Source organism: Aethalodelphis obliquidens, unplaced genomic scaffold, assembly GCF_003676395.1.
Source record: "Aethalodelphis obliquidens isolate GAN/ISIS:26980383/991018 unplaced genomic scaffold, ASM367639v1 scaffold46, whole genome shotgun sequence".
NCBI lineage: Eukaryota > Metazoa > Chordata > Mammalia > Artiodactyla > Delphinidae > Aethalodelphis > Aethalodelphis obliquidens.
In genome coordinates, this window is record NW_020837990.1 from 9,967,430 (window position 1) to 9,991,357 (window position 23,928).

The 23,928-nt window shown below is 48.8% G+C and overlaps 1 protein-coding gene across 1 annotated transcript in view; it reads right to left on the reverse strand.

The window, feature by feature from the left end:
- The window catches only part of ZBTB16 (zinc finger and BTB domain containing 16), a 194,507-nt gene that overhangs the window by 147,205 nt on the left and 23,374 nt on the right, over positions 1-23,928 (reverse strand). The window lies entirely within an intron of this gene.

Here is a 23,928-nt window from a genome sequence, read left to right on the forward strand (position 1 = left end):
GCCACAGTTTTCACACTCCTTCTCTGGGAGTCTAGTGCCCTCGAGACATAGCGTTTCAAAGAGCACAGTTCTGAATATGATGCCGAAGGCTTTTAAAGGACTTAAATTAGCAGAGCCTCCCCAGAAGTCCCCGTGTGGCCCCCTCCAGCTCCTGCCCCCAGTCCTGGCTCTTCTGGTGCACCTCTGTGCCCCTCACTGCTCTGCCCAGCTGCTCAACCAAACCACCGTTGCCAGGCTTGCCCTAAGCATTTCCCACTGCCCAAGAGAACCGGCCAGGTCTGCACTGCACCAGCTCCAGGAAGGCTGGTCCTGCTCTGTATCAGCCTGGAACCCACTGGGAGAACAGCCCCTGACAGACAGCCTCGTCTCTGAATTCAGTCACTAAATCTCTCCCCTCCCCTCCTTCCCTTTCCTCCCTCCCCCAAGCCCGCTTATCCCCAAACCATTCTATTCGATTAAGGGGACTGGCCACAGCAAGGATGTTTACATTAGGCTCACTTCCAGGCCATAACCCGTCCTGAGGGAACACATTCCTGAGGGGGCGATGGAAAAAACTATGCAAAACATCTGGGCCTCTCTGTGCTCCCCACTGCAGCCTTGGGGCACTCCATCAACCTCCAGGTCTCCCCAAGAGTAAGCGGCATCGCCAGGGCATGGGGCCTGGCTTCAGGGTCTGGGATGCCTGGGAAGCTGCAGACATTTTTCGTCTAGCAAAGACCTCGCCCAGCCAAAGATGTCCCACCTCAACCACAAAGAACCAATCGCAGTCACCACAACATTATTTCTGGGGAGATAGCATTTTCCAGAAGGCCAGTTCAGTACTGGGACAAAGTTCCTGGGAAAATTGCCACATTCAAATGGAGAGCTAATGAAAAGCCAAAGCCAGCTCCATTAGGAGAAGAAACAGACATTGTTTCTCAAGGATGGGGACGTGCCCCATACTCTTCCCTTCCTCTGCCTGGCTCCTCCCCAAACCTCCCCTCCCACAGTGCCAGGTCGCAGCACAATTAAGCCTGTCATGGGATAGGATGACACATGTGCCCCATCCTCAGACCCCAAATGGGACAGACCCACCAGAGAAGCAAACACAGGAGGTGCATAAGAGCAGTTTGGTGAAGCCAGTTCTGGCCGGGTGCCCTCCCCTAACCATCAACCCGGAAGCCAGCCTATCCCAATATGCACAGAGAAAATACAAGAAGGCATTAAGATCACAGGCTAAGCAATTAGACAGACCTGGGTTTGATTTTCAGCCACCCAACTTAAAAGCATGGACTAAATAGTCTAACCTCTTCGAATAACTCCTGTGTACAAATGAGGCGTCTCATCTGTAACACCAGGATGCCAAAGGTCTGTCGTGGGGACTGAATGAGGTAATGTGTACCCAACGCTGAACTCAGAGCCCGCGGCACCCTAGGTGGTCAACCCAAGGGAGCCACCCCTCCAGTGCCTAAGGAAATCGGTCACCACCACCAGCTACCCTCCTCAACCCCTACTGGCAATTTCCTAATCACTGAGGTGTCTTGTAGCGAGTTGAGTGGGTAAGGGGGGCGGTGGAGAGGGAAAGTGGGAGATGAGCTCAAAGTAAGTCAGAAAGAGAAAAATACCGTATTCTAACGCATATATATGGAATCTAAAAAAAAAAAAAAAATGGTACTGATGAACCTAGTTGCAGGGCAGGAATAAAGATGTAGACATAGAGAATGGGCTTGAGGACACAGGGTGGGAGGGGGAAGCTGGGGCAAAGTGAGAGTAGCATCGACATATATACACTACCAGATGTAAGATAGATAGCTAGTGGGAAGCAGCAGCATAGCACAGGGGGATCAGCTCGGTGCTCTGCGATGACCTAGAGGGGTGGGATAGGGAGGGTGGGAGGGAGGCTCAAGAGGGAGGGAATATGGGGACATGTGTAGGCATACGGCTGATTCGCTTTGGTGTACAACAGAAACTAACATGGTATTGTGAAGCAATTATACTCCAATAAACATCTATTAAAAAAAAAAAAAGTTCCACCATGATGTTACAGCAAACTCCTTCCAGAACAGGAGGTAGGGAGCTATGACAGAGGAGATCTGTGAATAAACACACAGACATCAATTCCACTCTACAAACCAGAGATGGCCTGTGACCACTTCTGCAATAATAAAAGCCGGCTCACTGATTCACGCTGGGCTTTTGTCAAAAATGGAAAAAGTTGAGAAAAAAAGATTCCTAAGATGCTAGCTCTGGAGCAGACTTCGTAACGGCTGCGAATATTCTGTACACTCAGCTGTTCTTTGTGCCCTCTTTTGTCAGGGCCTGGGGGCTCAGAGCTAAAACTGGCACCCAAAGACCATCTGGGGCTGCTGTCTTACACACAGAGGTTTAAATAGCTCAATGAATGAACCTAAGAATTAATGAATGATAAAGCCGTATGGTCTCCATCAACCTCTCCTCTCCCGAACAGCATTCAAACCCTCCCTGTGTCTTCCGCAATGAATGCTTCCTAAGTACAAATGAATAATAATAATAATAAAGGTAGGAGGGAGAAAAGGGATCCCATTACAAGGAAGGCCAACTTAAAAAACAAACAACTTAGCCCCAAATCTCCTGCTAAATTCTTCTATTCGCTCCAGGTTCATTAGAAAATCTCTCTTCCCAAGTAAGACAGGAAAAAAAAAAAGTTGGACTGCACAGTGTCGCCAAGCTCTAGCCCTCTCAATCCAGCATACTGTTCCTCTCTGAAAAACATCTACCTCCGAGGTCAGTTTGACCAACCTATTCTGGAATCAAGAGTGTACAGTTCTCCCAAGATGCATATGTATATATCCACATCACACAGCTGAGAAAGAATCAGGGCTACATACCCAACCCCAGGGAAAGAGACAATCTTCCGGTCACTTCTAAAAGCTACACAACTGTTCTTCCGCGGTGGAAAATCTAGCACTGCCCTCACTTTGGTAGGCTCAAATATCATGTTCTGGAGCAGAGACACCATGGGAGAGAGGATCTCTCTGCAAAGTGCTGCTATACTTGGCAACCGCTGGATTTATTTACTCTGAACGACCAAGCCTTTCATCACCAGGGAGGCCAGAGCTGAGAGAACAAGGCTAATCTGAGAAAGTTACATTAGATCTAAACACGAAGTGTTTTATGTATGGTGCTGTTACAAGGTCTAGAGAGCTCTTCTCTGGACATCATCAGAACCAAAAGAGGAGGGACACCCAGGCAGGCTTCCAGGCAGGTGAGTGAGTCACATGATGCAAAAGGTCCCTTCCAGGACCTGGATCATAATGCAGCAGAGAAAATCCAAGAAGGCAGTAGGCACACGGGCTAAGCAATCAGCCAGGCAAGCAGATCTCATTCAGGCTATGACCCTCGTTGACAGGGAGACCTTGGACAAGTCATTGAACCCTCCAGGGCTCCACTCCCTTATCTCACCTACAGAATCAAAGGGATCACCAGGATCCCTCCCACCTTGAGGCTGGGTTTGCTGTACCGGGTAAGACTGTCTTTTTCAGGGGCGCACGGATGTGCGGGAATCCCTGTGTATACTCCTGTCCCGCCCCAAGCCCAATTGGTGAAGATACAACTGCTGTGCTTTCAAACAGCCATCGAGCGCGGGGACTGGGCTGTGAGGGCTGATATGAAGGGGAAAAGTCTGGGCTCTGAGGAACTGTGATCAGAAAGAAAGATGAAAGACATGGGGAATGCGCATGGTAAGAGAGTAAGGAGGCATGAGAAAGAGCTAGATTTCTTTGAGAAATCAGAGAAGAGAAGATGGTGAAATCATTAACCCTCGGGCCAATTTACTCAGGCTTCTTCTAATGAAATGTCCAAAAGAAACCAAAGCTAAGCATTAGGATTTTATTTCCTTTTTCATTTTCCTATATAATCCACTATAATTTTTTTTTTTAAGTCAGGAACAGAGGTAAGGGTCCTGTGACCTCAAAAGAGGGTAAATAGAGCCACGAAATGAGCCCAGGCGGAAGGGATGAGCTGCCTTCTCTTCACAGAAGAGACAGACCGCTTCAGAAAGGGGCAGCCGCCCTATCACTGCCGAGAGCACTTGCTCTGTGGGAAGTGGAAGCAGACACACGGCCAAGACTAGCATTTTCTTCCTAACAACCCTCTGGCTATTAAAGGTTAATACGGGCTGGAGGGGAGGTGGGGGAAGGGAGGAAGAGGAGAGGAAAACATTACGCAGGATTAGAATGCGACTTTTACTTTAAAAGCCGTCATGTGTAAAGCATTAGTGTTTGTGAAATTGCATTCTTGAGTTAAGTCAATGGACAATCTTTTATACATAAAAGTGAAAGAAAGCAATTAAAAGCTAAATGAAGAAAAACCACCTTCCCCCGGTGATCTGGGCTATCCCGGTCCCTTTGTATTAACAGGAAGCAAAGACAAGGGTCTCCCCAGCACCACTGTCCAAATGTCTCTTTTATGGCCCCCTCGGTGACAGTTTGAGAAGTTTTTGTCTTCCTTCTAAGTTTACCTATGAGACTGTTAGGGTAAGAGGAGAAGGAAAGAACAGTGAGAGGGGAAAAAAACCTCATCTCAGCACAGCTAGTAAACAGGGGAACCCAGAGAGAGGCCAGATCTCTCTGCCTCCAAGGAAGCCTTAATAGATACCCCAACTCTCTTTGTCACCTCCACCAAAAAAGAGCCACACCACGTGTTTCAACCATGAGAAATAAGTCAGAGTCTGGAGCTGTCTGGCCAGCCTCAGCTCACAGGCTTGCTGCAAGAATCAGAGAAGTGTATTCAGATCACAAGAGAAACTAAGATGAGTTATCAGGTGTACTGCTGTCTACCGCTCAGGTGCCAAACACGAACTGGTCTAATTTTTTAAAAAATGTGTCTTGCCCAGGTGGGTGGATGGCTATGAGTAAAACTGCTAATTTACCTGGAAAAACGGGTCAGGAAAAGGCAAGTACAGTTGCAGTGTAGGGACCAACCCAGATCTCAGGGGAAGCGGGAATGGCAAAGCCCCTTCTGGTGCTCAAACGAACTCAACCCTGCTACCCAGAGTGGTTGAGATGACTCTGGTGCCTCTAACAAGAATGTCCTGATGATAAAAGGCACTACTTTTCTCTTTCGTATCAGTAAAAAGAAAAGCATGAATGAGTCAACATGCATTCAACAGAATGGCTTTCCAGTGGAAACGTGCTGCAGAAGCTAAAAGGATGTTCTCTATTTTGGAGGCTGAGTAGGCTGAATCCCATGATGGGCTGCTCCCAGATTCCAGGCCTCGTGATTCCCACGCCACAAGATCGCCTACTTCTTGGCTTCCAGGAGGTCCATCACCTTCACTGAATCTGACAATCATGCCCAGAAAGATTCTGGAAAATGAATGCAAACCACCGCAAAACGGCGCCAATTCACTCTCCTGTCCCCGCTCATTCTCCGCCCTGGTAACACAGAGCATCCTAGGGACAGTGCCGAAAGCTGGCTATTCTGGGGTACTTTCTTTTCCCTTCCTGCTATGGAAAAAAGGGGCAGATGGGACGAAAAGGCAACGCAGAGATGGCCAGGCCCAGAAAGAGTGAGAAATGCTTCAATCTCAGGTGCTGGAGGTAATGGTTGGTATCTTTCACCAGCTGTGTCCTTCACCAGCTAGCAGGCCATGTTTACAGGCTAGCACATGCTTGCAAGGTTGTTACACAGCCATGCTAAACCACTCCCTAGTCTGCTTCCATCCTTTCTGCCTTCAAAGTAGGAACTCTTGTGGGGCTGAAAACGAGAACATAGTTAGGTGCCAGTTTTCCATGCATGTTCAGCCTGAGATAAAAAAAAAAAATCAACGTCTATACAATCCAAATGCATCCATGTAGAAAAGAGCCTCCCACGGTTGCAGAGGTGCCTGCTTTGGTTTCTGCTCCCTTCCCTGCTCCCCTCTGGCAAATGAGCTCAGACTGGGCACCTTGACCAAAATGCTGGTCTGAGTAGGAAGGAAGGAGGATGAGAAAGGAGAAGAAACTGGCGTGGATAACCCACAAATTCAATTATTCAGCCCACACACAAGAAAGAATAGTTTGTTAGATTTCTCTTTGATTCCTCGGGCTCCAACCCACACACTGGTGTCAGGGAGGGGTGTTAAATAAGCCTCTGAAACGAAGCTCCTCTGTGCTTTAACACCACAGGCACCCACACCTCCCTTTGAGATAGAGAGCTCAGCATCATTCACTCCAGCCAAGTCCCCCTCTGTTCTGCGGCTCAGTTCATCTTGGGCCCCAACTTGTGAAAGGAATCCAGGATGGGTTAAACGTTACCTGTATCTCCACCCCACATCTCCTAACCATCTGATAAGCGCTAGAGAAAACATCCTGTGTACAGAGCTTGAGATGCTGACACAGGGTGGGGGAGCACCAACGACACATGGCCGACGAGGAGTTAATCCCCTGAGAGATAGGGGCCCACTCTTTGGAAAGTTCAGAGAAAGCAAAGAGAAGAAAGATTCCACCGGCTGTTACATGTGGTTACTAAAACACAAATGCAAGCAGAGACTTCTGTGTCCCCAAGTTCAAAAATACAACAACGAAAACCTCTTCAGTCCTAGCACCCTACACACTAAAAAACAAATGAAAAAAAAAAAAAGTGTGTTTAAGCAGAATGTTCCCCTGCGTTGCAGTGCAGGTACAGCCCCTGCCCTCTGCGCTCATCTCTAGGTTAAACGGTCCTTTGGACCCAGGCTGAGGGGTGAAGAGGTCCGCCTCCCAAATTCCAGTTATTTCCTGGTTCTTCTCCCTGCACGGTCCACACATCTCCCCCTCTCCTTCAGCACACGGCCCGGCCTAAAGGCAGGAGACCGCTTTCGATGACCTCAAGTCTCTCTCGGCCCCTACATTTTAACCTCAAACATCAAAGCATTAGGGCATAAAGCAGGAATACTCATCAATGCAACGAAGTGCTACTTTACAGACCTCTAGTTCCAGCATCCTTGATACAGTCATGTTTGCCTTCAAATAAGGTCTTTTAATGTTCTCAGCGGCTGAGAGGGGCAAGACGTAACAGTTTGGAAGGGCACCTACATTTGATTAGATTCGGTTCACATGGACACACAAAAACAGCGAGCTTTGGCTGACTCTACTGTCCCCGCCTGCCACTTGGTTGGCATTGGAGGCTCTGATGAATGTCAGGGAGCATCAAAGGTTTCAAGCCCAAGAAGGGAGCCACACAAAAAGCTCTGGGATTGGCCCTTTTTTCTAGAATTGCCCTAGGCTCTCCTGCCTATAAAATTTTGTAGGCACCCAATAAGTACTTAAGTGACTGTTTACTTCTTACTAAACCACACCTCAGGGATACAGGACCAACCCCAGGGCTATCTGCAAAAAGCATCCCTCTTCCTACATATGCCAGGATCCTCCCAGAAATACTGGCCCAAGCGTTTCCCAAGTGGTTCTCTTCCAGAAAGATGGGGTGGGGGAGGGACAGGGGATGGGGCCTGACTTACCAAGAAGAAGGAAAAATTTGAACCACTGATTCCACACTCTCCTTTGAACCACTCTTACTGCAGCTGCGATAGATAAGGAGCGTGATGACGAATGACCAACCTTTCTCCTGAAAGTCCCAGAGTGAAACATTCACCAAGGATCCCGAGGACAGTCCACGCATAAAAAGGCAACAGCATGTCAGGAATGGCCATTAAGCAGCCTCAAACGCCAGGGAGATCCAAACCCAAACTTGTCTGCCAACAGCGCACCAGCCCCTTACAGCCATAATAAGAAAGCCTGCCCAAGGCATTTTTTTAAGGATTTTTTTTTTCCTGTAAAGGGATATCGCAAGTCTGCAGCTGAGGCCCAGGGCTCAGAGGTCTGTGAGTGAGGACACACAGCCACCAGTGATGTGTTCAGTGCCAACCCCAACAGGCCAGACAAGACCCACAACAGAGCAGGACACAGACCACCAAACCAAAGAGGTCCCTGATGCTGAGGCCAAAGGCAAGGGAAAATATGACTGTCCCAGGTCTTCTATGCCCTGAAGCAGGCCCCAATTTCCTAAGGAAATGAAAAGCAACTGGGAAAAGCTTGCCTGTTCCCTCCCTATTTGGGATGCCACCAGTTCCTTTATCACCACCAGGATGGATACAAAACAGAGCCACAGATACATGAATGCATCGCCACTGTGTGCCACGACAGCATAAACGCAAAGAAATACAAGCCGGTCCTCTGCTCTCAGGGAGAGAAAGGAGGACCAGGGAACTACCATTTATTGGGCACTACAATAACGGCAAGGAGAACTACATGTGTTTTTCCATTTGATCCCCACCATAACCCTACAAGCTAGGCGACATCATTCCCCTTTTACAGGAGCCTCGGAACGTGTAGGTGATGCGTCTAACGACACGCGCTTTAAAAAGTGGCCAACCTCCCTCTCAATCTAGGTCTAACTTGACCCTAAAATGTGGGCTCTTTCTACCATATCACATGTCTCTCTTCAGTCACACAAGGTTCTGTAGAAGCCCTCAAACAGATCTGGTTAAGTAGACAAATTAAGTGATCCTAGGCAAACATGCCTCCGTGGCCCCAAAGAATATCAATACTGAGCTGGAGGATACAGGGAGGGCTGGGTCATAACGGAGTGGATATTCTAAATCCCCTTCCAGGAGGTAACTGTCCAAAATAAACACTCACAAAACCCCCTACAACCCAGCTTGCAATGTTCCTGGCCTTAAGAGTCCCTCTGGATCCCGCGAGAAGCTAGACACGTGACTATCTCCTCATTAAGAACTACTCTAGGGTCTCTCCCCAGCCTGAGGGTCCTTCTGGATTCCCAAACCAGTACTAAGTTTCGTGAAAGCGGTAAATACCGGATCTTTCCAAGTGAAAAATCCGACAGCCGTTGTCTGGCCTCACTCTACGTTTATAATTATCCCAGTCTTATAAAAGGTTAGGAATTTCATAAAGCTACACGTGCCGTATCTCACAAAAGGGTCTGTCGGAAAGGTCAGAGTGGCTTCAGCTCTCAGCACTGCTCGGTGATTAAAAATCTCTGGAAAACTAAAATCACTAGAAGGGTCCTCACTGAGTTTCTTCTTTTTCCATCAGTGGCTGAGCAAATTCAAGAGAAGAGAAGAAATGCACCTCCCCCCCCCCCACCAAATCCGCACATGCTCTATGACTACAACCCACCACCAGCAGCAGGATGAAATACTTGCTAGAATCAGTTTTGGTTTAAACACTTTTGTCATCCAGCCAGGACAGGACTCTACAAAAATTAAATAAATCTCAAATACGTATTAGCCTTCTCAGAATACGTCAACTATCGTGCCAACTATATTATTAGGGAATAAGGGTATGGGAGTGGTAGGGAGAGAGTTTTTTTGTTTGTTTGTTTGTTTGTGGTACGTGGGCCTCTCACTGTTGTGGCCTCTCCCGTTGCGGAGCACAGGCTCCGGACGCACAGGCTCAGCGGCCATGGCTCACGGGCCCAGCCGCTCCGTGGCATGTGGGATCTTCCCGGACCGGGGCACGAACCCATGTCCCCTGCATCGGCAGGCGGACTCTCAACCACTGCGCCACCAGGGAAGCCCGGGAAAGAGTTTTTTGACGTGAATCCCTGGGTCACTGGCCTTTCAATCAGCTGCACAGGTCCAGCTTCGCTGTCCCTAGGTTTGGGCTGGTACAGCTCAACTCACTGAGCCCTCCTCCACGTCACCTCCATCCAGTTTTAAGTGTCACCTTGGGCTGAACACGAGCAGAGAGAGATCATTGGATAAGCCACTTACCATCACGTGGAAAACAGAAAGGAAAGTGACATTTTGCCACTGTTGATTAAGGAGGAACTGACACCCTGGGTTAAAAAACACACGAACAAACAAAAATCGGGTCTCAGAATACCTCTGTGTCATTAAGAGATCATCTCCCCAGTGCGCAGGATCCTGGTGCAGGGCGGCAGCTCAGCGGCAGTGCCTCTGGGGTGCTCAGTAAGGAGCTGTGTTTCCTTTTAGACCTTTATCTCACTTTCGGCAAAACAAAGCAGACTGACTGTTGACGTGTAAGTGCACCTGAAGTCACAGAACATTACCTGGGCTGGAGACAGTGAAATACTTCTTAGGTGCAGGAACACTAAGACGGCATGGGCCATTGGCATCCCAACCGCACCAACACAATACACGTTTTACACCCTCACATCCGAGCGTGTGTGGGTTTTTTTTTTTTTTAATTAATTAATTTATTTTTGGCTGCACTGCATTTTTGGCTTCGTTGCTGCGCACGGGCTTTCTCTAGTTGCGGCGAGCGGGAGCTACTCTTCGTTGCTGTACACGGGCTTCTCATTGCAGTGGCTTCTCTTGTTGCGGATCCCGGGCTCCAGGGGCGCGGGCTTCAGTAGTTGTGGCTCGCGGGCTCTAGAGCGCAGGCTCAGTAGTTGTGGCGCACGGGCTTAGTTGCTCTGCGGCATGTGGGATCTTCCCGGACCAGGGATCGAACCTGGGCCCGCTGCATTGGCAGGCAGATTCTTAACCACTGCGCCACCGAATGTATTTGAAACATATTTTATAACTACTGAATCCCTAAGGCAAGGAGAGAAGCTGTATCATTGCTGCTCTTTCCCCAAATGGAAGACCAAGTGGAGGATCCAGGCTGCCTCCCTGCTCTCTCCAAAGCTGTCCCCCCCAGACCCCTCACCCTACAATACACACTCATACACACACACACACACACACACACACACTCTCTCTCTCTTTCACTCCCTTGAGTTGACAACTCAAAGCTCTAAGAACCATTAACTCACCAGCAGGTTGGGTCACAAAACAATAGTATTATCCATTAGTTAAAACACAATCCCACTGGAGACTTAGATTGGAATGCTTATTTGCTGTCGGCCACAGATATGTTTCTTGGTGCATTTTGTTGTTGTCGTTGGAAAAGCATCTATCGGGGACCGTCAGGAGTTTGGAGAGAACGGAACTGGTGTGGGCCAGGTACCCGAAGAGATAAATCTAAACAACACCTACACTTCCTTATTATAAGCTACACTCCTTCTTTTAACTGACCACATCATAAACATTCTAAAATAGATTTATGATCTACATGTTCAGAGGATCAGAGTATCTACCTCCCCTCTTCAAGGGGAAAAAAAAAATCAGGCTATGAAACCACTGTTTAGAAGAGCAATTCCATACTTAGAAAAACTAAAATCAATATCTGTTGTAGCACTTCTCTCCCCCCCTCAGTAAGATCGCGGTTGTTTTAGGAAGATACAAGCTTCTGAAATGCAGCCTTAACAAACAAAACATTGCTCAACTGTTCCAGAGGCAGGTGTCATAAACAAGCAGCCACATGGCAAACATATTGATTTCCCAGCCCTTATCTCACAGCAACCAGTGCTCAGTTACCAGGCTACTTTAATATGTAATTTACTGCAGGGGAAGGAGAGCAGGGCCCAGGATGCCTGGAATATTTACTGGAGAATTCAGCGGTGGCAGGGAGGCTTCCCACAAAGGGTGGCAACGACGTGCAAGTGAATATGAAGAATTCTGGCTTGGAAGCCACAATGATCATTAGCATCTCCAAACTGCTGAACGAAAAGGCTTGACCACACCCCTCTCGTCCTAGCCAGCAACCCATTACTCTGGCACCACTGATCTTCATCAACTCTGTTTACGCTATGAAAATCTAGCTCACCACTGCTGTTATTTAAATACGGACATTTAATTTCTGGCAAAACAGTACAAGGAAATTACCTCCATCTATTACGTGGCTTATATTGGACCCTTCACTTGCTTCTCAGCCCACCTGACTCAAGATAAAAATAAAGAAGACCCGGAGCGTGAGGACTTCAAAAGCTCCCATGCCTTGTGAGAATGTCAGAGTTTGCTTTTTTTTTTTTTTTTTTTTGTAATTTAAGCCAGACTTTTTACATATCCCAAGCTGCAAAGCACCAAAAAAGATCCAATGCTAATTAAAAGCAATCAATGTATGGTTACATTAAGTGGGAAAGCAGCTCTGTGTCTGGCGTTAAAGGTTGTAGGTTTAAAATAAACCTAGAAATGCCAAAGTTAAGCTTTTTCAGATCAGCGCCAAGGCGCCCACACGCCTGGTACTATATATATGGCGAGGCCCGTACCTTCACATGCTGGCCATTAAACCGTCAGAAGCACAGAACGAGGCTGCTGGCTGCAATGCCACCACGGGGTAGAGGAAACTTCCATTTCCAGAACTGATATTTTCATCTTGAGATGCTAACTTATTTGGGCATAGATTTTCACTGTGAATTTCCTTAGGAGTTAAAAATTTTTCATTTAAATAAAAACCCAGCTAAGAGAAGCTGAAAAGTTTCTGTTCAGAAGCTCACAAAATCTCTGCAACCAGTGGCGGGGGGTCGAGGCACACCGCAGATGGGGAACGAAAAGCTTCTAAAAACCTGACCACACAGGTACAAAGTCGAAAAGCATAAACACCTCTTCCACAATTTCCAGAAATTTTGCAAACCTGGAGTGAATTTCCTTCCGCACTGAAACCTCCCTGTGTTGTAAACCCACAGACATTTAAAAAAATTGTTGACGTACACTAAAAAATCAGAGAGGAAGATTTTCCTCAGCTTTCTCTCCGGGAAGAGGTCAACCAGAGAAAGTCTCAGAACCAAAAAGGGGACACTTCTCTAGAATCATATGAGTTATAAAAGCACAGGGCCTCAACAAATAATCATACCACTTGAGACGTAGTAGCTAATAAAAATATTTTATCCATCTAATAACAAGACTGATGGTTAAAGGGTGCTAGACTGGTGGCTGATAACCAAGACTGTATCTCAGTAACTGTTTCTTTAACATTTAGGCAAAGGGCTTTTAACAGTATGGTAACCTAAGTGTTTTCCAAGAAATTCTATCTCAAATGCCAGGTATCGCAATTAATATAATTTTTTATTGTGGTAAAATACACATAACATAAAAATGTACTATTTTAACCATTTTTAAGTGTACAGGTCAGTGGCATTAAGTGCATTCACACTGTTATGCAACTACCACCACCATCCATCCACAGAACTTTTTCATCATCCCAAACTGACACTCTGTCCCCATTAAACACTAACTCCCTATTCTGCCCCCTCTCCAGCCCCTGGTAACCTCTATTCTATTTGCTGTCTCTATGAATTTGCTTCTTATAAGCATAGGTACTTCATATAAATGGAACCATACAAGACTTACCTTTTATGTCTGGCTTATTTCACTTAGAATAACATCTTCAAGGGTCACCCATGCTATAGCAAGTGTCTGTGTCAGAACTTCCTTTTTAAGGCTGAATAATACTCCACTGCATGTATTTACCACATGTTTATCTATCCCTTCATCTGTCAGTGGACACTTGGGCTGTTTCCACCTTTTCGTTATTGTCAATAATGCTGCTATGAACACAGGTGTACAAGTTGTGTACAAGTTATCTAAGTCCCTGCTTTCCATTCTTTTGGGTCCATACCCAGAAGTGGAATTGCTCACAAAATACAGTTTTTGTTCCCTTAAAAGGAACCCATTATTTGTGCTTTGGCGTCCAACACCTTCATCAGAAGCAAAAAAAAACAAAAATCAAAAAAGGCAGAATCAATTTGGAAAACTGCAGTCAACAACATTGCTGAAGCAGAAGGCCATGCAGAGAGTGCCTACAAGGTCACAAAAGTGCCTGTGAAGGATGTGCCTGTGAAGGATGACCCTGGCCACAAACCAGGGGCTGCAGCTGAAACCCGTCACTTCCTCGCTCGAGGGGTGAGAGTTTTGAGTTCAACACCAGATGTGCGCCTGAATAAAGGAAGGATTTGCAGGGTATAGGGAATGCAGCTGAACGGTTTAATGAACGATCTGAATATACCATTACTGCCTGGCACCTTTATGAGCCAACACTGTTAAAAACCCAGGCATATTTTTTTTGATCCGACCTTATTTAAACCTGCTAGGGATTCACTGTACTAGGCAACATGTGAAAACTAGCAGGCTGACATTTAAGGTCATGCAAACATGCAGGAGACCTCAGAGATCTGTTTTCCCATCTCCCAACAGCTTAATAACTTAAAATGCCAAGATAAAAACTTGCATATATATCTTTTAAGATAGACGTAGTTAGAGGTTTATGTCTTACCACAAATCAGGAATCAGAGATAATCCAAACCCTCCAAATTTTAATGAAAACCCAGACGACATCAGCTCTCCACTATCCAAAGGCTGGCAACATATTTCAGCTCAATTGGAGATAAAACTGAGACAAGGGAAAAGGCAATTTTAGGTTCCTCCAAGGGAAGTTGCAGTTTTAATATTAAAGTGGCCCTGGGATGCTCAGACTATGAGGAATTTATTTTTCCATAGAATAAACTTTTCTTTCAAACTCCTTTTCTGTTGTTGTTGTTTAAATACAGTGTCTTAAGTAGATCTTTTGGAATTTACAAGATAAATACTGGTAATTTGATTCTTATCTTCTCTAAATCCAATTCCAAGCCAATTTAGTGTAAAGGACACTAATTATAGCCTACAGGGAGAGAAAAGGTAACCTACCAGAGAGAATATACTTGAAACATTTAAAAGGCTATGGGACCCTGAAAAGTTAAATAGATTTCAAATCTACTGGAGGAAGAATAATAAGAAGTTAAATGGAAATTATTCTCAGGCCCTGGTCTACTTACAGTGGGCCCTTCAGAGTCTTGTTAACACCGCACCCAAGGGTGCTCAGGCTAAAGGGACCTAGGGTTTACTCTCCTGCAGGTCTATGCCTAGCAGTGGCTTTTGAAAGATCCAGCCTTGGTGAACAAAACTATGAGGAAAAGGGGTCAGGGAATCGGATCTTCTTGCAAAGGGCTGAATTCTGCCTTGTTCACGGGTCTCCCTCTCTCAGCTCCATATCTATGTCGAAGAAACTGGTTGCATAAGATGCTGTGCTTTTCCAAGCTCAACCCTACACACTGCAGTGCTGGGGACTGCGGACTGCGTGCATGCGCGTCACCACTCCTACCCCTTCCTGTTGTTTTTCTTGGCCTTGGTCACAAAAGACAGTCATGCTATAAGGATGCCATAAACTCCACCTGATGTTTCTGGCAGCTTTAAGGATGCCAGAACAGGCAGAGAGGCCCCTGGCTCCTGTGGAGTTGAGCCGCAGTGGCCTGCAGCCTGGCGCAGTGGGTGTAGGGTCCTGGCCGGCTCTGGGCTGACGGAGCACCCAGACTGGCTGAGGAATCAGTGAAACCCTCAGGAGGCCTTGGCCTTTGGAAACCTTTGCTCCCACCCACTGACACTCAGTGGGCTGATGACTCAAAACATCTCGTTAGGATAGCTTTCATTTCAGGACCACTCCAAGCATGGAAGCCCCCTTGGGCCGGGGACCTTGTGTACCCGAATGAGGGGCAAGCAGGTGCAAAATCCCACCCCATTCCCTCCATTAGAAAAGGGGCACCTTTTCTAACACAGAAGAGCACCATGTGGGGTACGAGCAGCCATGCTTGAGCCCACACAGAAACTTCCCAAGCGGCAATGGCTCTCTGGAGGCCCCTCCCATTGTCTGCATGCCCGACCCCCAGAAGCTGGGTGCCCAAAAGCCACAGCACTGCAATTCATGGGGCGGCCTGTGCCCTCACCAACGAGGAGGGTAAACCTTTCCGAGCGGCTTGTGTGAATGGAAAAGCATCTCATCCTAGCAGTGGACTAATTAGGTTTGTTTTACTGCAAAGTCCAAAATTATATTTTTAAGGGCCTCTATTGAAGAGTTTAACCAGAGGAGGGTTCAAAGTATAAACCAATGACATCATCACGATTCCATACACACAAAGACAGAAAGAGAAAGTGTCTCTTGACAACACAAGGACCCTCCAGAACTATTCCTAGTGTGTGACGAACTGTCTCAAAGAGCCAGTGTGAGGCCTTTTCTACAAGCCATCTAGAAAATGGACGTGGGGTAAGGGGTAGAAATAAGGTTCTCCATTTTTCTTACAGATTAGTCCCTCAGAGACACTAGGCAGCAGAGAACTCAGTGCTGGCTAAATGGGAAAACCTCCTTCACTGTGTCTTTCCAATCTTTTCCCGCTTCCAGCTGGACAGGACACAGAAATGGCCTGAGGGGTGAGTACACAGTAAAGAGATTTTCTGAGGCGCTTGATGATTCTATATTTCAGGCCAAGCCTCCTCCATGCTTACCCGGGCCCTTCGCTCACCTCCTTCTAGGTGTCTTCTTGCCTCTACTTGAGACTGTTTATTAGCTGCCTCTCAGGAAGATGGGCGCGAACACAAGGGTGCTGCCCCCTCAGGAGCAGCCAGGGTGGTGAGTTAGAGGAGGAAGGGGTGCCTGAAAACAAAGGCTGAAAGGAAGACGGCCCATCTGTAGCTGGAGGACAGTGGCTTCCCCACCGCATGGACCACCCAGGGCTTCCAAATGGCCTGAGGAGCTCTAGGACGGGCTTGAATTTAACCATTCTGTGCCACTGCTCATCTGTGGCCCTGATTTTTGGTTCTGGAAATACAGATTCAAAGATATACTTAAGGGGCAAAGGCAAAAATACTTGAGGCTTCCACACCCATCTGGAATCAGCAACTGGAGTCACAGCAGGTCAATGAAGAAAGCACTGTCAGGCTTCCAGAACTTACCAATGCAGGGAAGGCCCTAGTGGTTTTTTATCTCCTTTGAAAGGGTAATTTTTGGGTGTGGTGTGGTATATGTGTGTTTTCATCTGTTCTACAATCTGAAACTTTAATGCTTTGAATGTTCTTCTGGAAATCTTCTCTTCCCTTTATCACGTAACACAGAGAGACCAGAGGGTGACAAGTATGAAGTACCGCAAGAGCTAAGGAGGATGGAAGGAACGTTGGGGGCATTACAAAGTGGGGTCCCCAATAGGGCTCTTCAGACTCAGAAAGGGACTGTGGCTGCTTAGTCTGAAAGAACCCCGTGCGAGCCAATCCCACGTGTTATCTGACACAATCCGTACAACAACACTATCTATTAGGTGGAGGCTAACACTGCCCCTATTTTAGACATGGGCAAACTAAGGTTCAGAGGGATAACACGGTCGGGGTGGGGGGAATGAGGAAATGGCAGCTACAAGGATCCAGAAGCTCACGGAAGTTGATCGCTGCCCACGAAGCTGCTCTTTAGAGAGGAGAGTGGGATCCCCTCTACGCTTTGCACCCTGAACCGTAGCTCATGTGAGACAGTGGACCGTGAGGAGAAACATGAGGGAGAAAGGAATGCTCTGTTACAACAAGTCGAGAGGATCAAGACATAGTGCCTCCCTGCCGCAACCCCAGACCACAAAATCAGCTCTAAGGGGCAGCTGAGAGCTGTCTACACGCGCACACGCTCCCAATCCCAGGAGCAGCTGAGAGCTGTCTACACGCGCACACACTCACAATCCCAGCAGCAGCTGAGAGCTGTCTACACGCGCACACGCTCCCAATCCCAGCAGCAGCTGAGAGCTGTCTACACGCGCACACACTCACAATCGCAGCAGCGACCCCTGCACTCTCGCCCTCTGCCACCCCGGGGCAAACTGCCGGTGACAAAAAGCCCTTCAGTGCTCCGGGTGTCCCCACCTTTTGTAGCAAGCCCTGGAAGGCCTGAGTGCACAAACACAGTGCCCTTTCACTGCAGCCTCTCGGGGCTCCTGTTTCACTGGGGCCGTGAAAGAGAGTACTGTAAATAAAAGAGGCCTGTCTGACCCGCCCCGGGCCCCAGCCCTCCTGCTTCTCTGCTGTAACAGAGCTGCTGGTCAGCACGGCCTCAGAGGCCCCGCTCTGCCCCACCACCCTGCGCCCGCTGGGCACCGTGGGGCAGGAAGACAGAAGGATGAGGCCCTGGCCGGTCTGGGGGTGTCAGGGAGGAGGGGTGCACGGGCCTGGCCAGTCGCAATGACTTTTAGGCATTTAAGCACGTGTGTAAATGGCTGCATGAAGATCAGCTCAGAACACCACGGCGTGACTGGTTGAGGAGAGGGGGAGGGGAGGCCATTTGGTTTTGTTCTCTTTGTCCAGCCAACTGGACAAAAGCAAGGAGAAGGGGAGTTGGCAGAGAGACTGGAGTCCACCCTGATCGCAGCCACGGGACACTGTCTCAGCAAGCTCAAGAAGCAGAAAGGAACCACATCACACTAGGTACAGTTACATACTTACAAAAAACATAAAGCAAAGAAGGAAGGAAAGATAAGATTGGGGAAAAAGAAAAAGGCCCAAAGAAGTACAGAAGTAGCAACCCAACTCACACACATAGAGAAAACAGAGGCCAAACCCCCCTGGAGCTGCTCAGACCATAGCCAGTCAGCACTGCATTTATGGAAGTTGGCCATAAATGCCAAATTTATAGGAGTTGAGAATTCACGTCTATCCGCTATTCGACCAAGCTTAAGGGTTGGTGGAGAAAGACGTGAGAATATGGCGAAAGGTCCTTTATTAACTGTCTATTGCCTGTCCTCTCTGCAGCCAGATAGGAGGATATAAGGACCTTTTAACCGCCCCTTAACACCCACTGGGATTTTCAGTAACTCCACCTTGGGGGCGGGGTGTGAAATCTGAAACTTAGAGGACAAAACAAACAAGCAGAAACAACAAGGTCAGATACATTTTGCTTAAATTTCCCACAGAGATAAAATGCTGCAGAAGAAAGCAGAAACAGTCTCAGAGTCTGGTAGGGATACAGCTATCTCATGAGAAAGGGCAGGGTAGCCACAGGGCATACACCCCTATCTCGGACAGGAAAGCGAAGGAAGTCTCAGACCTCTGTCCATGACAGGCCAGGGCCACCCCACACAGCATCCAAGAAGATGAAGTCCTTTTTTTAAGTTTGAAAATAAGTTTCCCAGGACAGAGGGACAAAAAGGCTGGGACTCTAAGCCACAGTTCTTACCCAGACCTCAGACAAGCCCCAGACGAGGCCTCGGGCGCACAGGCTCTCCAGAACTACCTTCTCACCGCCGAAAGTCCAGGTATTTCTGTGATGTGGGGCTGCTGGAGGGGAGGCCTAGGCCAGGCCTCCTACTTCGCTTCTCAAGCCACCGAGAGCCTCCCAGGGCCACTGCCAGGCAAGGCGTCCACTCAGAGAAACCCCAAAGCTCGAGAGGCCACCCTGTCTTCCTGCCACAAAGCAAGGACATTCTTCCTGGCCTTCTCAGGCCTTGAGTAACGAGGATGGCCTCACCCCACAGAAAATGCACCTCACCAGGGAGGTGACACCTCTCCCCCCAGCCGTCCACAGCATGTCGTGGCAGGGACCAGGAGAGAAGATCAGAGGGAACCATGTTTAATGACTTACACGACCACTCCATCACCTCTGGGCCTTCAGGTACCTGTCCGTGAAATGGGCACGAGACTATTAATACCACTTTTCTTGCCTGAAAGCCGTGAGCTGAACTAGATCATCTCCGCGTGTCCCTTCCAGATCTAAGATCTTGATTACAGGAACAAACTCAGCAGCAAACAAGAGCAGCCAGGTGACCCAGAATCAGCCATTTCCTGCCCTGAGCCTGGCTGGCTGCCCCAGGGAGGCCCCAAGTGGAGTCATAGACCCGCACCTGCCAGCCGGGTGCCTATAAAACCCCTGGACCTTTACACTGCAAACGCCTTGGGATTTACCTGCCGAGTCTAAAGGAGGGAAAAGGGCAGGAGCAACCCAGCCTCCCGGCCCCTCTCGTCTCCGGATCCAGCTCATACCCGCGCCACGTCCACGAATCCTGCAGAGAACACACAGCACTCTGACAAGCACAGATGCAAAATCTGGATGATTCCCCAGTGGGCACTTCAGGGCCGTAGCTAGATCGTCATCCCCTCTGCTTCCTCAGCAGCTAACTCAGCAGCCTCTGCCTCTCCCCGTCCAAGCCCGGTTTGGAGAGGTGAAGATTTCTAGGAGCCACCGAGGCCTGGTTCCCTCCCTGGGTCTTGGGGATCAGAGGTGCCCTCCACCACTCCACCCGCTGAACACATCATGGGTCATCACCTTGTGCCAGGTTGGGGACTGGAGTAAAGAAAAGCGCAAGCCACAGTCCCCGCCCCGAAAGAGCCCTCAGTCTTACTGAAGAGACGGCATGGAATTCAACGCAGCGGTAAAACCGCGCTCACCAGGCGAGCAGCGGCAGATGAGAAATCCTCCCCTTCAGGATCAGCCCCTCCCAGGTTCCCTTAACCCACAGGGCAACCCCGACGGCGGAACCAGCGCACGTTCACCCCCTGAGCCCCGCCGCACCTCCCAGCAAAGCTCTCCATGATGCCTTTTCCCCAAGGGCTGCTTCTCATTGGAATGTGGGTCCCCTCTGGGAGTGCTGGAGGGCAAGGAGAGGGGAGGCAGCACCCAGTGGCCGGGGCTCGTGGTCCTTGGCCCAGGGAACCTGGGAGCTGTCAGCCGGCAATACGTGCGCCTGCACAATAAGGCATTGTGTGTGCAGCCCCCAGCCACCTCCCTTCACACAGCGTTCACACTCCGCCAGCCCTTAGCTCCTGCCTGGCCTACTCCTGCCATAATAAAGAGAAAAGAAAGAGCTCCAAAGCAAAGATGGTTCTGCTTTGATAATACCCGAGCCTGAGCCTGCTTTCTGGATTCCCCTTCCTACCAGCTTTACCCTGGTGGTTCCCCAACCCTCAGTACAGCATTGCAGATATTCAGAAAGCTCAGCCCACCTCGGCTTCATAATAACGCCACCATCCATCCAACAACCTCCAGTTCACTAAGCAACAAGATTCGTGGCACACCTACAATGTCCAGGGCATGGCGCAGGACTCTGGGGGAGGAAGGAGTCAGGGAAGGACGCTCTGGAACTGAAGAGCACCCAGGTCCTACCCCCCAAAACTTAGGGTGTCTGAGGGAAGAAATCGACAGAAGTGGAGATAATAAAGATCAAGTTTTATCTATACGCCTTTGGATGGGAGTTCAAAGGAGGGCATTTTATTTCCCATCAGAAGCCAAGGGGAGGACACACCGAGAAAGGCGGTGAGGAGACAGCACTGGTGCTTGAGTCTGAAAGCTTCGGCCCTGTTGTGATGAGTGGAGAAGTCACGGCAAGTGAAGGAAAGAAAGAGTTGGACGCGACAGCAGCCTGTACTGAGCTGCCACGTGCTGGATGACGGACTAAAAGACGTGAAAACAGACGTGAAAAAGATGGTCCCTACTCCTGAGGGGCGTAAGGCACATGCTGAGAAAGGGAAGAGGCAGAGAAACGTAGGTGGAATCTAGGATCCCTGATGGCTCTGAACACCAAGCTAAGAATTCTCTAGTTGATTCTCCAGAACAGGCAATGGCCACTGTAGGTTTCTGAGCAGGGCAGCAACGCGATCAGAGCTCTGCTTCGGGAGGATGTGGCAATAAGCCACAGTCGGGGGCACTGCAGGAAGGCTGGTTAGGAGACGGGGATAACAATCTGGTTAAGTGACAGTGAGAGGATGGGCTGGAAGGGCAAAGGGCTACGGGGAAGGCAGAGGGAAGGCAGGCGCCACAGACGATGCTACAGTCTGCAGAAGAGGGCAGAGCCTCTGGCAGTATCTGAGGACAGAGAGGAGAAGATCCGAGGGGGACAGTGTTGAACTCAGCCCAACGCACACCAAGTTCTAGTTTCTGGCAGGACTGGTTGGCGTACCCAGCAGGCAGCTAGAAAGGCATGTGGGCAACACAAGGAAGACAAAAATACTAGAGACAGAGATCTGGAAGTCATCCACAGAGAGGAGATCACGGAAACCATGAGCTGGCCAAGAAAGAGACTGGAGAGAGAGGAGAAACAGCAAGGACATCATCTTAGGAAACACCTCCATTGTGGGATGAGAGGGTCACATTCAGCGACCGCAGACACACACTGACAGCCCCCCACCTCTCCTGTGAAGAGGAGAAACTACCAGCACTTTGCAGATGAGGAAATAGACTATGGGAGCCAAAGTGTTTGTCCCTCAACAAGAGGCAAACACACATAAAATAGAGAACCAACAAGGACATACTTATAGCACAGGGAACTACATTCAACATCTTGTAATAACCTATAATGGAAAAGACTCTGAAAAAGAATATATATATACATATACACACACACACACAAAACTGAATCACTTTTCTGGACACCTGAAACTAACACAACACTGTAAATCAACTATAATTCAATTAAAAAATTTTTTTTCATGAAAAAACTTTACCAATAAAGATTAAAAAAAAAAAAAGGCAAGCACAGATCCTGCAGAACTCCATGCACTAGATCACACTGCCTCTAGGGAGGGAGTTTCAGGAAATATGGAGGGGGGTGGGCAGGGGCATCGATGTTAGAGTCCAGGAAGGTACACTGCTTTCGAGAACCAGGAAGTCACAGGCGACCTTTGAAAGAATGGCGTCAACAGAGTCACCCTGATGAAAGCTGGGTTGAAAAGGTCCGAGGAGGACCCTGGGGCAGATGAACCTAAGTCCAAAGCTAGGGAGAGTGAACCTCTAAGCACCCAAGTATTCTGGCAGTAGCACCCACCCCGTGGGTGGCTGTGAGGATGAAGCGTACTAATGCACAGGAAGGGCTTAGTCCAGAGCGGGTGCTCACTTCGCTATGATACCTGCCGTGTGTTCAGCAAGGCGTCAGGTAGCGCAGGGAGAGAGGATGGATAAACCACGATCGTCACGCTCACAGAGCCTGTGCCATAGTTGGGGAGGCAAAACACAAGCCCAGACACAGCCGCATAAGAAGGCAGTGGAGCTTATCATGAAACGGTGCCCACTTAGAAACGCTGCCAGAGACAAACGAGGGGCAAGCTGGAGGGCCGGACGGTGACATGAGGCTTCCCAAAGAGGCCCGACACGGGAGACCACGGAGAGAGAGACGGACAACACGGAGAGAGAGAAGGACAATCCAGGGGGGTGGGGGAGTAGAAGACACCCTAAACAAAAGCACTCTCATTCCAAAGCCTGCTCTCCTGGAAGCGGCCTGACTTCTGGGAGGCCCAGGGCTGAGTTTGCGCTGCTGCGTCATGTTTGTCAAGGGTTGAGCCTGAATGTGAGAAAGGACAGGTGTGAGCCTGGTCCAAAGGGGCCCATTCAATGTCGCTGGCCGGGGGGGCTCCATGGGCGGCTCTCTCCTCCAAAGTGAGGCGTGGACCGTGCGCAGGAGTTAGGATGGGAAAGAACGTCAGAAAAAGAGCCAGCATCCCATCCAGGCTGCCTGCAAAGCTCTTCACCACTCCCACCTCCACCCCCAACTACTCAGAGAAGGCTGGATGGCAACAGAGGGGGCTTAGCGTGGCTACGTGGCCTCACCTCTCCCGGGTCTGTCTCCTACTGAAATCTCAGATACCCAACCTCCAACTGACTCAGCCTTGAGAAGGCCCACAATTGCTAGCACGGCATTCAAAGAACTCTGTGACCTGGCCTCAATCCATTCTTCCCGCCTGCTCTCCCGTCCATCCCACACTCATCCCCCACTCCAGCAACCTGAGCTGTCTGCGGGCCCTCTACCCCAACTCATACACCATCACATCTTTTCTCACCTCCTAACTAGAAATGACAGAGCCTAGCTCTACTTCTCCAAAGCCTTGCCATCCTCCAAGGACTAGCCAAACGCCACCACCTCCATGATGCCCTCCCGAAGTTTCAATCAGAGTCGTTCAATTCCTCTCCTGTGCTCCCCCAATACCTCACTAATATAATAATTGAGCATACGTCTGATATGCACACACACATAGCCATATATATATGTGTGTGTGTGTGGCTATCATTTGTTACACTGTGAGTTCTTAAGGGGCTTTATCAGTATCTGTGCACGACCCCCCCAGCATTTAGCAACCACCTAGCATATGGTAGGTGCTCAGTAAATGCTTTTTGAATTGAATACCCATGGCTAAATCCTCACTCTCTTAGGGTGTTCTTTAAACTATGGGTGACAATCCATTAGTGGGTCTTGATTAATATTTTTAAATGAAATAGGAGAGACAAAACGGAAGAGAAAACATCAGAGTCCGCAGCATACAGTACAGATAAATAGAGTTGCATTGAACCTTTGGTTTCAGGTACGTTTGTGTGCACCCTGAGTCAGGAT